The sequence below is a fragment of the Pristiophorus japonicus genome, chromosome 10 (genome assembly GCF_044704955.1).
Source record: "Pristiophorus japonicus isolate sPriJap1 chromosome 10, sPriJap1.hap1, whole genome shotgun sequence".
Classification (NCBI taxonomy): domain Eukaryota; kingdom Metazoa; phylum Chordata; class Chondrichthyes; family Pristiophoridae; genus Pristiophorus; species Pristiophorus japonicus.
This window is the reverse complement of record NC_091986.1, coordinates 116,552,329-116,564,924: the sequence shown is the minus strand read 5'-3', so window position 1 is coordinate 116,564,924 and position 12,596 is coordinate 116,552,329. Positions and strand designations below refer to the sequence as shown.

The 12,596-nt window shown below is 44.3% G+C and overlaps 1 long non-coding RNA gene across 1 annotated transcript; it reads right to left on the bottom strand.

The window, feature by feature from the left end:
- Positions 1-1,321: 1,321 nt before the first annotated feature.
- LOC139275075 (uncharacterized) lies at positions 1,322-12,023 on the bottom strand. The gene is made up of 3 exons (XR_011595668.1): positions 11,668-12,023; positions 11,228-11,294; positions 1,322-1,741 (listed from the first exon to the last, which is right to left on the bottom strand). It is a non-coding gene; the product is annotated as an uncharacterized lncRNA (long non-coding RNA).
- Between the last annotated feature and the right edge of the window lie 573 nt (positions 12,024-12,596).

The following is a 12,596-nucleotide window of genomic DNA, read 5'->3' as shown; positions in this document are numbered from 1 at the left end:
TCCTAAGCCTCCTGTGTGCAGCTTTGTTGAATGCCTTCCAAAGTTCATGTATGCATCCACTGTACTACCCTGATTAACCTTCTTTTATTTCAAAGAATTCAACCGTTAGTTAAGACATGATTCACCTTCAACAAATCCATGCTGGCTCTCCTTGATTAACCCATGTCTTTTCAATTAAAAGTTAATTTTGCCCTTGATAATCGTTTCCGATAACTTCCACACTAATGATGTTAGGCCGACTGGCCTGTAGTTTCCTGGTTTGTGTTAATGTCGCTCCAAAACATAATGGGCACGAAATTAAAAGCTTACCGCCCACTGCCGCTGACATTCCTCTCATCGAACTGTCTAGCGCCAGTTTCGACTTGGCTGGGAACGGGCGGGAGAGGAGAGCCGCCAGGATGCGCCCGCCGACATCAGTGGATGGCAAGGTCACGCAACTAACCTCCCACCCGCTGAGCTGCGATATTGATGCAGGCGGGAGTCGGCGGCAGAATGGGGATGGACCACTAGCTGGAGGCTGGTCTGTCCCCGATGGTAGGTGGGAAGATGGGGAAAAGGTTAGCACACTTTTTGTAATTTTTTTCTTTACAGGGACTAACCTGGATGGGATCTCCTAAAGGTCTTCAAATGGTTTTTTAATGCTTTTGCTTTTCAGCTCTTCGACCCTCCAGGGGCCCGACTCCATCCTTGGCGGCACTTGGGCGGCAAGTACCTTTGCCGCCAATAACGAGAGCTCCCGCCGGCTGTCGCCCAGATTAACGTCATAAGTCGCTCGTTTACTGCCCGCCAACCTTCAAGGGACCTCTCCGATGAAAACCCCGTTCAAAGTACCGTCAGGTATCTCAGCGGCCATTGGCGGTCCTTTGGGCGTCACTTGGGCGGGTGGAGGCCTTTATCAAATTCGGGCCCAATGTGTCGTTTAAACAATGGCCCCGAAATTCCGATTTGGCCTTCTCACGGGCATTTTAGAGAAAAAATCCGCACTTACCTTCAGCTGCTGCCCACGTCCGCACTTCCGAGCCTGTGGCCTCCTTCGACTGTCAGTCGCAGCGCGTGCACGTGGGGGCGTGCGCAATGCTGGAGCTGGCGTCATCAGGTAAGGTATCATAGTAATGAGTTCCGCAGGGTCCTAAACTCCTATTACTATGATCGTGATAGAACCAGAAACACCCAAAATACAGCCCCAAACACCCAAAACACTAATAAAAAAATAGAAAATAATTACACTACATTCATTTAAATTATATTAATGTCTTTAAAAAAAACATTTCCCAATTTAAAAAAAAAGTTTTTTAAAATAAACTCACCGTTGTGGGGAGGGTTTTTAATGATAATATGTTTTAATAACTTTATTTTTTAGATGTTTTTTGTGTTTTTTCCAATTCTCCAATTCAACAAAGTGCTTTCCAATTCTCCAGCAGACAAAGTTCAAACAAGAAAACCAGCAAATAAAACAGTTACTTTACTGGGACTCGATGGCCACAGGTTGCAGTATGTCCATGCCTGTACACGAGCCATTTGGAGGACCTCTTTTCTTTAATTGTATCTATAATTGTCCAGATAAATGTGTCTCGCATAAACCTAGATGACATGGCTTTTGAAGAAACATCGATGAAATGAATCAACAATCCAGAATACAATTGTGCAGACTTCACAGCTTTTGAGTATATAAAATAATTCTGGGAAATTAAAAGTTTGAGTAACTGCTACCATTCTTTTCCAGGTCAGAGGTAATGTTTGGCTGTTATGGAAAAACAGAAAACTGTTAATATTGATTAAAAATGGATTATAGTAAACATATGAAAAAAAAAGATACATTAGTTGTTCTGTGCATAAATGTCATCAGCAAAATCTTACTGCCAAAAGTTTACCAATCCATTGAAACATAGAAAATAGGTGCAGGAGTAGGCCATTCGGCCCTTCGAGCCTGCATCAACATTCAATAAGATCATGGCTGATCATCCACCTCAGTACCCCTTTACTGCTTTCTCGCCATACCACTTGATCCCTTTAGCCGTAAGGGCCATATCTAACTCCCTCTTGAATATATCCAATGAACTGGCATCAACAACTCTCTGCAGTTGGGAATTCCACAGGTTAACAACTCTCTGAGTGACTAAGTTTCTCCTCATCTCAGTCCTAAATGGCCTATCCCTTATCCTTAGACTGTGTCCCCTGGTTCTCGACTTCCCCAACATCGAAAATATTCTTCCTGCATCTAACCTGTCCAGTCCCGTCAGAATTTTATATGTTTCTACGAGATCCCCTCTCATCCTTCTAAACGCCAGTGAATAAAGGCCCAGTTGATCCAGTCTCTCCACATATTTCAGTCCAGCCATCCTGGGAATCAGGCTGGTGAACCTTCGCTGCACTCCCTCAATAGCAAGAATGACCTTACTCAGATTAGGAGACCAAAACTGAACACAATATTCCAGGTGAAGCCTCACCAAGGCCCTGTACAACTGCAGTAAGACCTCCCTGCTCCTACACTCAAAGCCCGTAGCTATGAAGGCCAACATACCATTTGCCGCCTTCACCGCCTGCTGTACCTGCATGCCAACTTTCAGTGACTGATATACCATGACACCCAGGTCTCGTTGCACCTCCCCTTTTCCTAATCTGCCGCCATTCAGATAATATTTTGCCTTTATGTTTTTGCACCCAAAGTGGATAATCTCACATGTATCCACATTATACTGAATCTGCCATGCATTTGCTCATTCACCTAACCTGTCCAAGTCACTCTGCAGCCTCTTAGCGTCCTCCTCACAGCTCACACCGCCACCCAGTTTAGTGTCATCTGCAAACTTGGAGATATTACACTCAATTCCATCATCTAAATCATTAATGTATATTGTAAATAGCTGCGGTCCCAGCACTGAGCCCTGGCGGCACCCCACTAGTCACAGCCTGCCATTCTGAAAAGGACCCGTTTATCCCGACTCTCTGCTTCTTGTCTGCCAACCAATTCTCTATCCACGTCAGTACATTACCCCCAATACCATGTGCTTTAATTTTGCACACCAATCTCTTGTGTGGGACCTTGTCAAAAGCCTTTTGAAAGTCCAAATACACCACATCCACTGGTTCTCCCTTGTCCACTCTACTAGTTACATCCTCAAAAAATTCCAGAAGATTTGTCAAGCATGATTTCCCCTTCATAAATCCATGCTGTCTTGGACCGATCCCGTCACTGTTTTCCAAATGCGGTTATTTCATCTTTAACAATTGATTCCAACATTTTCCCCACTACTGATGTCAGGCTAACTGGTGTATAATTACCTGTTTTCTCTCTCCCTCCTTTTTTAAAAAGTGGTGTTACATTAGCTACCCTCCAGTCCATAGGAACTGATCCAGAGTCGATAGACTGTTGGAAAATGATCACCAATGCATCCACTATTTCTAGGGCCACTTCCCTAAGTACTCTGGGATGCAGACTATCAGGCTCCGGAGATTTCCCTAACACAATTTCCCGCCTAATAAGGATATCCTTCAGTTTCTCCTTCTCACTAGACCTTCGTAAAGATAGAACCAAAGTATTTGTTCAACTGGTCTGCCATTTCTTTGTTCCCCATTATAAATTCACTTGAATCTGACTGCAAGGGACGGACCTACGTTTGTCTTCACTAATCTTTTTCTCTTCACATATCTATAGAAGCTTTTGCAGTCAGTTTTTATGTTCCCGGCAAGCTTTCTCTCATACTCTATTTTCCCCCTCCTAATTAAACCCTTTGTCCTCCTCTGCCGAATTCCAAATTTCTCCCAGTCCTCAGGTTTGCTGCCTTTTCTGGCTAATTTATATGCCTCTTCCTTGGATTTAACACTATTCTTAATTTCTCTTGTTAGCCACGGTTGATCCACCTTCCCCGTTTTATTTTTACTCCAGACAGGGATGTACAATTGTTGAAGTTCATCCATGTGATCTTTAAATGTTTGCCATTGCCTATCCACCATCAACCCTTTAAGTATCATTTGCCAGTCTATTCTAGCCAATTCATGTCTCATGCCATCACCATTTCCATTTTGGGGGACACAAAGAAAAAAAAAACTAGACGCTCAGATATAATGGTATAAACTGCTCTTCAAATATACAGACAATTCTGGATATTGCACCAATTAATAAGCATGGTAAGCTAAAACTACTGGTACATTCTGTAATTAAAAAACATCTGAAAATGTGTATAATACGTAACAAAATTACAGCAATTAATTAAGTTCGAACTATTAAAGTAATTAATAAACTGTCCTGGATAATCCTGTGATTACACCAATGTATATCAAAAGGTCTTTTCCATGGATAGAGATTTACTAATAACTCAAAATTGGATAGTAATGGATATTTCTCTTTCAGGGCATATGCTGTTCACATTAATCAGGAAGTGCGCCTTCTAGATTATATAAAAATCTGCTGGCTCTAAAGATGGAATAGACCAAGACAATGACAACAATGGTAGCCCAGTGATTATGGTACTGGATACACAATCCACAGATTGAGAGTTCAGATCCCATCATGGGAAGTTGAATTCAGTAAATCTGCTAGTTAGTGGGCTGGCAGCAGATAAAATAACCATGAAAGCTGTCAGATTGTCATAAAAACCCAGCTGGTTCACTAAAGTCCACCAGGGAAGGGAACATGCCACTTCTACCTAGTCTGCTCTATATATGACTCCTGTCCAATGTTCCCTTTAATTTCTTTTGGCCCGTGTGGCTCCTTGGGCTACGTAGCCCATTCAAAATTCCGCTCATGCGCGGTTTTTCCTATTTAAAAGCTGGTGAGCCAGCTGTATGGAAGCTCCAGAGCACTGCATATTCGCACAGCTTAAAGGGAACATTGCTCTAGTCCCATATTGTATGCTTACAAGTTACCCAAGAGCAGAACTAGGTTGTATTAGGTGTTTCTTCTTTTCCCCAGAGAATAGTGGACCTGTGGAACAGTTTGTCGACTCGTGCAATGAATGGTGATTCACTGTATTTCTTCAAGAGAAAGCTGGATCCAATTCTGGTTGGAGTGGAGATCACCTCGTACAAGAGGTAATAGTGTTAAACAGCAATTAAGTTCCAGTGGAAGCAACATAATACATCCCTGTAATATAAATCAGGGTCAGTGTGATCCCCTGGACTAGTTTTGATCATCTGAAGGAGTCAGAATGGAATTTGAGATTTTCCCAAAACGCGTGGGTGTTTAACCTGGATTGGAGGCTCTCCCAGATTACATGGCTCCAGGTGAGCAGGGCGTGCCTATATGGTAATGCATCGGGCATCACAACTATATGGGACATGCGAGATGGACCGATGGGTCTTTTTCTGTCCATCATTTTCGTACATTCATATGTACTACATGGTTGATTCTTAATGCCCTCAGGGTAACTAGAGATGGGCAATAAATGCAGCCTTGCCAGCATCACCCACACCCCAAGAACAAATATATAAAAAATGGTAGGCAGACACCCTTAGTTGATGCGGCCAGAGCAGAACAACTAACAAATGTATCTTCAGAGCTCCGAACATTTGTCTTTAAAAACATGGACTTTTAAGCAAATGCATTAGAAAATTAAAACTATTAGGAAACAAATCTAGGGATAAGGAACCCCTTTATTTTCACAGCACCCGAGAATTTTTTTCTCTTATTATACAACTGCACAGACAACATTGCTTGGTTATCATTAATTGGAAATACAACCCATTTAAACTTGTATTAGATAGCCACAAGTTTATCAGTTGCATAGGATATTACAGTAAATTAAATGCAAGTTTTCTTTATTAAGCAAAGGTTCAGAACTGTCGAAAGCAATCTGCTGCAGATGAAGTATAATGTGGATAAATGTGAGGTTATCCACTTTGGTGGTAAAAACAGAGAGACAGACTATTATCTGAATGGTGACAGATTAGGAAAAGGGGAGGTGCAAAGAGACCTGGGTGTCATGGTACATCAGTCATTGAAGGTTGGCATGCAGGTGCAGCAGGCGGTTAAGAAAGCAAATGGCATGTTGGCCTTCATAGCAAGGGGATTTGAGTACAGGGGCAGGGAGGTGTTGCTACAGTTGTACAGGGCATTGGTGAGACCACACCTGGAGTATTGTGTACAGTTTTGGTCTCCTAACCTGAGGAAGGACATTCTTGCTATTGAGGGAGTGCAGCGAAGGTTCACCAGACTGATTCCCGGGATGGCGGGACTGACCTATCAAGAAAGACTGGATCAACTGGGCTTGTATTCACTGGAGTTCAGAAGAATGAGAGGGGACCTCATAGAAACATTTAAAATTCTGACGGGGTTAGACAGGTTAGATGCAGGAAGAATGTTCCCAATGTTGGGGAAATCCAGAACCAGAGGTCACAGTCTAAGGATAAGGGGTAAGCCATTTAGGACCGAGATGCGGAGGAACTTCTTCACCCAGAGAGTGGTGAACCTGTGGAATTCTCTACCACAGAAAGTTGTTGAGGCCAATTCACTAAATATATTCAAAAAGGAGTTAGATGAGGTCCTTATTACTAGGGGGATCAAGGGGTATGGCGAGAAAGCAGGAATGGGGTACTGAAGTTGAATGTTCAGCCATGAACTCATTGAATGGCGGTGCAGGCTAGAAGGGCCTACTCCTGCACCTATTTTCTATGTTTCTATGTTTAACTGGTAACTTTAATGTGAATAGACTATATTCGTCATACTGCAAGTTAACTTGAAAGGTTGTGTAGTGATTACTGACAAAAAGGAAAACACCAGTCTCCTAACAATTGTTGGATGTTACATGCAATGGGCTAGAACCCCTCCACTTTTTTTTGCATGTTTAACGCCCACTTTACTGCTGAAATGACGTATTATGCCCATTTTGGCACAAAATGGAAACTGATGGGCATTTTTAGCAAAACTTATCACCAAGCGTTACTTTCCCCATGTGGTTAACGCCGGAAAAAAATATTACTGCCTGCCTACTTTTTTTGGGGCGGAATCATCAGAATGAGCGAAATCTACGCCTATATCGCCCAGCGTTACTTTCCGCATGGAATTAACGCCGAAATTCAATAACACCGCCTACCCACTTTTTTTGTCGTAAAGAGCACATTTGGCAAAACGAACGCTCAGGAGATCGCCCACCGTCACTTTCCCCACCTCGCACACATATTGCCCACAATATCGTTCACCCAAAAAAACACCCATAAAAAGTCGAATTGTTCTAAACGAATGCCAGCAGTGTGGCTGGCATTTTTAAAATCCCACTCTCACGTGAGGAGCTGAAATCTGAACAATTTGCCTGAAAGAGCGTCGATGTGAGTGACAACGCTGACACACTGCTGTGTGTGTGCAGCTCAGACATTAATGGTGCCCATCAGGCAGTGACTAATGGGGTACCGCAAGGTTCTGTGCTGGGGCCCCAGCTGTTTACACTGTACATTAATGATTTAGACGAGGGGATTAAATGTAGTATCTCTAAATTTGCAGATGACACTAAGTTGGGTGGCAGTGTGAGCTGCGAGGAGGATGCTATGAGGCTGCAGAGTGACTTGGACAGGTTAGGTGAGTGGGCAAATGCATGGCAGATGAAGAATAATGTGGATAAATGTGAAGTTATCCACTTTGGTGGTAAAAACAGAGAGACAGACTATTATCTGAATTGTGACAGATTAGGAAAAGGGGAGATGCAACGAGACCTGGGTGTCATGGTACATCAGTCATTGAAGGTTGGTACAGCAGGCGGTTAAGAAGGCAAATGGCATGTTGGCCTTCATAGCGAGGGGATTTGAGTACAGGGGCAGGGATGTGTTACTACAGTTGTACAGGGCCTTGGTGAGGCCACACCTGGAGTATTGTGTACAGTTTTGGTCTCCTAACTTGAGGAAGGACATTCTTGCTATTGAGGGAGTGCAGCGAAGGTTCACCAGACTGATTCCCGGGATGGCATATCAAGAAAGACTGGATCAACTGGGCTTGTATTCACTGGAGTTCAGAACAATGAGAGGGGATCTCATAGAAACGTTTAAAATTCTGACGGGTTTAGACAGGTTAGATGCAGGAAGAATGTTCCCAATGTTGGGGAAATCCAGAACCAGGGGTCACAGTCTAAGGTTAAGGGGTAAGCCATTTAGGACCGAGATGAGGAGAAACTTCTTCACCCAGAGAGTGGTGAACCTGTGGACTTCTCTACCACAGAAAGTTGTTGAGGCCAATTCACTAAATATATTCAAAAAGGAGTTAGATGCAGTCCTTACTACTAGGGGGATCAAGGGGTATGGCGAGAAAGCAGGAATGTAGTACTGAGGTTGCATGTTCAGCCATGAACTCATTGAATGGCGGTGCAGGCTCAAAGGGCCGAATGGCCTACTCCTGCACCTATTTTCTATGTTTCTATGACTTTGGTGCCAGTTAAAAGTTTACGTTGACTGATGTTAAGTTGTATTTAACCCTTTCATGTTAAGGAATCAACAGTCTGTAACGGTGCAGCTATCGGAGACAATGCGCAACAAGGTTATGTTCAGTAACAAAAACTTTATACCAACATTGGTATGAAATCATAAGTATCACAGGCAATAACACCCAACCCCAGCCCACAACCCACTTTTTCCACCATTGACATCAATCAAATGTTCAACATGTCCAGCAACACAGAATACAAAGACAAAGCAGGAGTGTGGTCCCCAGCCCCCATACATTGCAACAAATTGCATACACTCAGATGGAGATATAACACCGCCATCACCTACGGACATGCACCTCACTTTCCTCCCCCCCTCGTTCCACGACGCCTGGCTGAGGAGCTCCTCAGGCGGTGCCTCCTTGGGGGGGGGGGGGGGAAAATGAGGACAGATGCGGTCGTTGCACGGGTACGGGAGCGGGGGATGCCGAGGGGGCAACATTCTCTGATGCAGAAGCAGGATCTTGTGGTCCTTGCTCTCATCTGTCGTTCGCAGTGGTGGTGCTGAACCTAGGGGTGGAGTGCCGCGCTCGGGGACCACTGGGAGGCTTGTGGCAGCAATGTTCCTGGCTATCGCATCCAGGGCCTCTGCCATCCGTGGAATGTACTTGGTTATGGTGGCCAGCTGTCGGGATATGCCCCCCAATGCTTCGATGAGCTGGTCACCAATGTCTACAGTCCTCCTGGACAACTGTACCATCTCTCCGCTGTCACGTGGCGCTCATGGAATAGACCTGCCGCTTCCACGGGACCGGCGCCGTCCTGGAGACAAATGGGGTGCCCTGTGGCGAAGTGCTTTGGGCCGGTACCTCCAGAGTGGAGGTGGGAATGCCCAGAGGACCACTAGATGGCCTTGGGGTGGAATGGCTTCTGGAGCGTGGCGATGCAGGTTCCCGAAATCCGCGCTCTCCTCCGTGGAGAACAGACCCAGCAGATTCATGCACGAGAATCAGAGCTCCTCAGCACCAGATGTCAGATCATCCGTCGACTCATGCGCCGTGCCCCCACCTTTTGGCCTCTGTGTTCTTGCCTTGGGACGCGCTGATGGCTGAGCTGAAAAACAAAAATGAGATTATTAGAGGAGAAGGGGGTGCTAGGGTCACAAGGTGAGTCCAGCGCTACACACAGCATATGCACGACAAAAGCACCACCGCTCTCAAAATCATCATAGACATCACATTTCATGACCATCAACACATTTGCATTCCAATGATTTTCATTAGGCCATCATTATTTCTATGACAATTTCAGAAATCATCTATCATGTATGATTGTTCGGATATGAGTGGGTATTGACTTTACATGACACAATGTTGTAAGCTTTACTCACGTGGCATCACTTCAGGGTCTGCAGATGCGTCCGTGGCTGCATCCACACAAGTGCGAGCACCTGCTCCTCCATCTCAGTGATGTCGCTGGGGACTGGTGGCCCCCCCCCATCCATTCGCCTCTGCATGGACCTCATTGTCGATAGCTTCTTCTGTAAAAAGTGACAGGACGACATGGCATGAGATCATTGCGTTATATCATTGCTAGGTACTGTCACAGACACTGATACAACACATAACCAACAGATGTAATCATTATGAAGAAAATTATCCTTCTTTTCCTAAAGACGTACACCGTGACCGCAGGCTTTGAGTAAAACATTCCCGGTAAAAGTGAAAGACCTCACATCTGATGATAGTCACTCATGACTGTTACAAACCAAATTATATAAATACATAAGTACATGTAAATCAATGTAATACTTACTCTTGCGGATCCCACAAGGTCATTCCATCGTTTGCGGCATTGGTTGCCCTCACGCACCTCGTTGGTCGCCGACGGGATCACCTCTGCTTTCTCGGTCCATATCTTCTGGAATGCCTTTGGGGTGGGCTTCCCGCACCCTCCGTGTCAAATCACCCCAGCGCAACTCGACCTCCTGCAGGAGAGAGGCATTTGCCTCGTCCAAGAACCTCCTGGCTCTTTTGTTCCCTCCAATGTGCTCCTCTCCCACCTCACTGCTCTGTCCAGCGTCAGTCTCCACAGCTTGCTGTGATGCCTCATCCTCTCTCTCCATTATAGGCCAAATATGTGGCTGGTAACAGCTACTTTTTGTTTGCCTACTTGCTGTGAAGCTCTAAAGTCTCCCTCCTTCCTTCCAAAGCAGCCACACCACACCTAGCCACACCTTCAGTCCCTCTGAGCTCCCGCTCTGTCTCCTCCTCTGTGCATATCATGATGACCCTTGACCTCCAGAAACACAGGAATCGAGCACTGCCATGCCGTTGCTGAGGACGGCCACATTTTACGGCAGAAGGACAAAAAAATTTAACGCTACCGCTCATTTTATATCGCTCACGGTAACAGCCATTTTCAAAAGTGAAGACTAGGTGCTTTGAGAATGGGCGAGAAGTCGCCGATCTAAAATCCCTTTTTTAAATGCCCAAGCTGGAAATATCGCCCATTAAGTGGAGGTTCTAGCCCAAAGACTTTTCTGTGCACTGAACTTCATTCAATGCAAATTGGGTAACAATTTACTAAGTTATTTTCCTCTAAGATACTACACTTCGGCAACTATATGATCATTTCACTAAAAGGGCAAATTATATAACATTTTCCACCAAAATCAACTCAATACTACACTGCACCAATGAGTATCACATCCTGAAGCACTAAACAGAAGCTTTAAAAGTCAATCATGTTTGCAACAAAGGAGAAAAGTTTATTTCAATAGAATAAAAAATTACAAATGTACTTGAAATTTACTACATTTAACAATGTTTCAAATTGCATAATACATTAATTAGTACATAATCCATTATTTCTTATACTACCTTTAATATAAAGGACAAATGAGGCCAACAGCTGGTTCCATCACTCTTCAACTTCCAGAAGTATCCACTTAAACATAAAAAAATAAGGATGCTACATAAAATGTATTTTCTAATAAATGATGTTTCACAAAGAGCAAGCACCTCAATAAAATTCTATAAGCTATCACATGATCTAAAATCATATTTTATATTGCAGTAAGTTCTAAACACATACTGGTAAAACATAACTAGTTGCTGTTCTGTCATCTTACAATTACTACCAAAAAAACTGATTCAATATTAGACAACAAATACAAAGTCAGACCAATTTTAGAGAATTTAGTCACACATCAGTCCCTTACTGAAAAACTTTCACTGAGTACATATTTGCATTGTTTTAGCATCAATATCCTTAGTTAATTATATTAACATTTAAATATACAAATTACTATGATCCTTACCATATTGTGAAGAGGTTATGCTAGTCCATTTCAAACCCAACCATCCAGTATGGCAGGGAAACACCTAGAAAAGAAACTGTCAAAAAATATAAGCAGTAACTTGTAATTACAACATTTCTAATGTTAACTGATCGCCAACCCGTTCTAGTATATACTTAAAAAAAAATCACAGCATTAATCAAAAATTTTAAATCGCTAATCAGAAAAAAAAAGTTCTTTGCGCTGTCCAATATTTATGTCCCAGTCTCAGTTTACGTTTCTTTTAACCAAAATATATTACACTGGTCCTTCGTTCCTGTTAAATGGCCGTCAATGAAAGGGAAAACATTATGTGGTTAAGAAAATGGCAGCAACTTGACCCTACATTTTGAGCGATAAACATGCACTTTGTGCACAGCTGGAGCAGAATTCAATCGAGACGTGGCCCTGATCCACATGAAGACAGACTCCTCCCGCGGCGCTTCCGTCCTCTTCAGATTTCAGCCGTTTCCTGGGAATCGCGTAGTCGTGATCGTGTCCTTGGGAGTCTCTGCAGAGAGACGAGCTCATCTTCATACCGTCCAGGCCGCTCAGCCTGTTCAAAAGCCGCGTCAAGCTGCTCTGGTTGACGAGCACGGCTCGCAGGTAGCAGGCCTCTCCCTGCAGCTCAGCCATCCGCCGGACCATCCGCCGGTTCTCGGCGCGCAGCTCCTGGTTCTCGGTCTGTAGGCCGCTGGCGCGCAGCTCCAGGTCCGTCACGTACTGCTTCTTCTTCAGTCGGTTTAGGCGGGCCGCCGTCGCCGCGGCGTCTCTGTTCCTCACAGACACATCGTCGCGGTTTGGCGGCTGCTGGGAACTGAGCGGTGCTCTGACGGAGGGCCCCGAGCTGGGGGTCTGTGTCATCCTCGTTAGATCCCATCAACAGACCGCTGTCAAGCGACAGCAGCCTC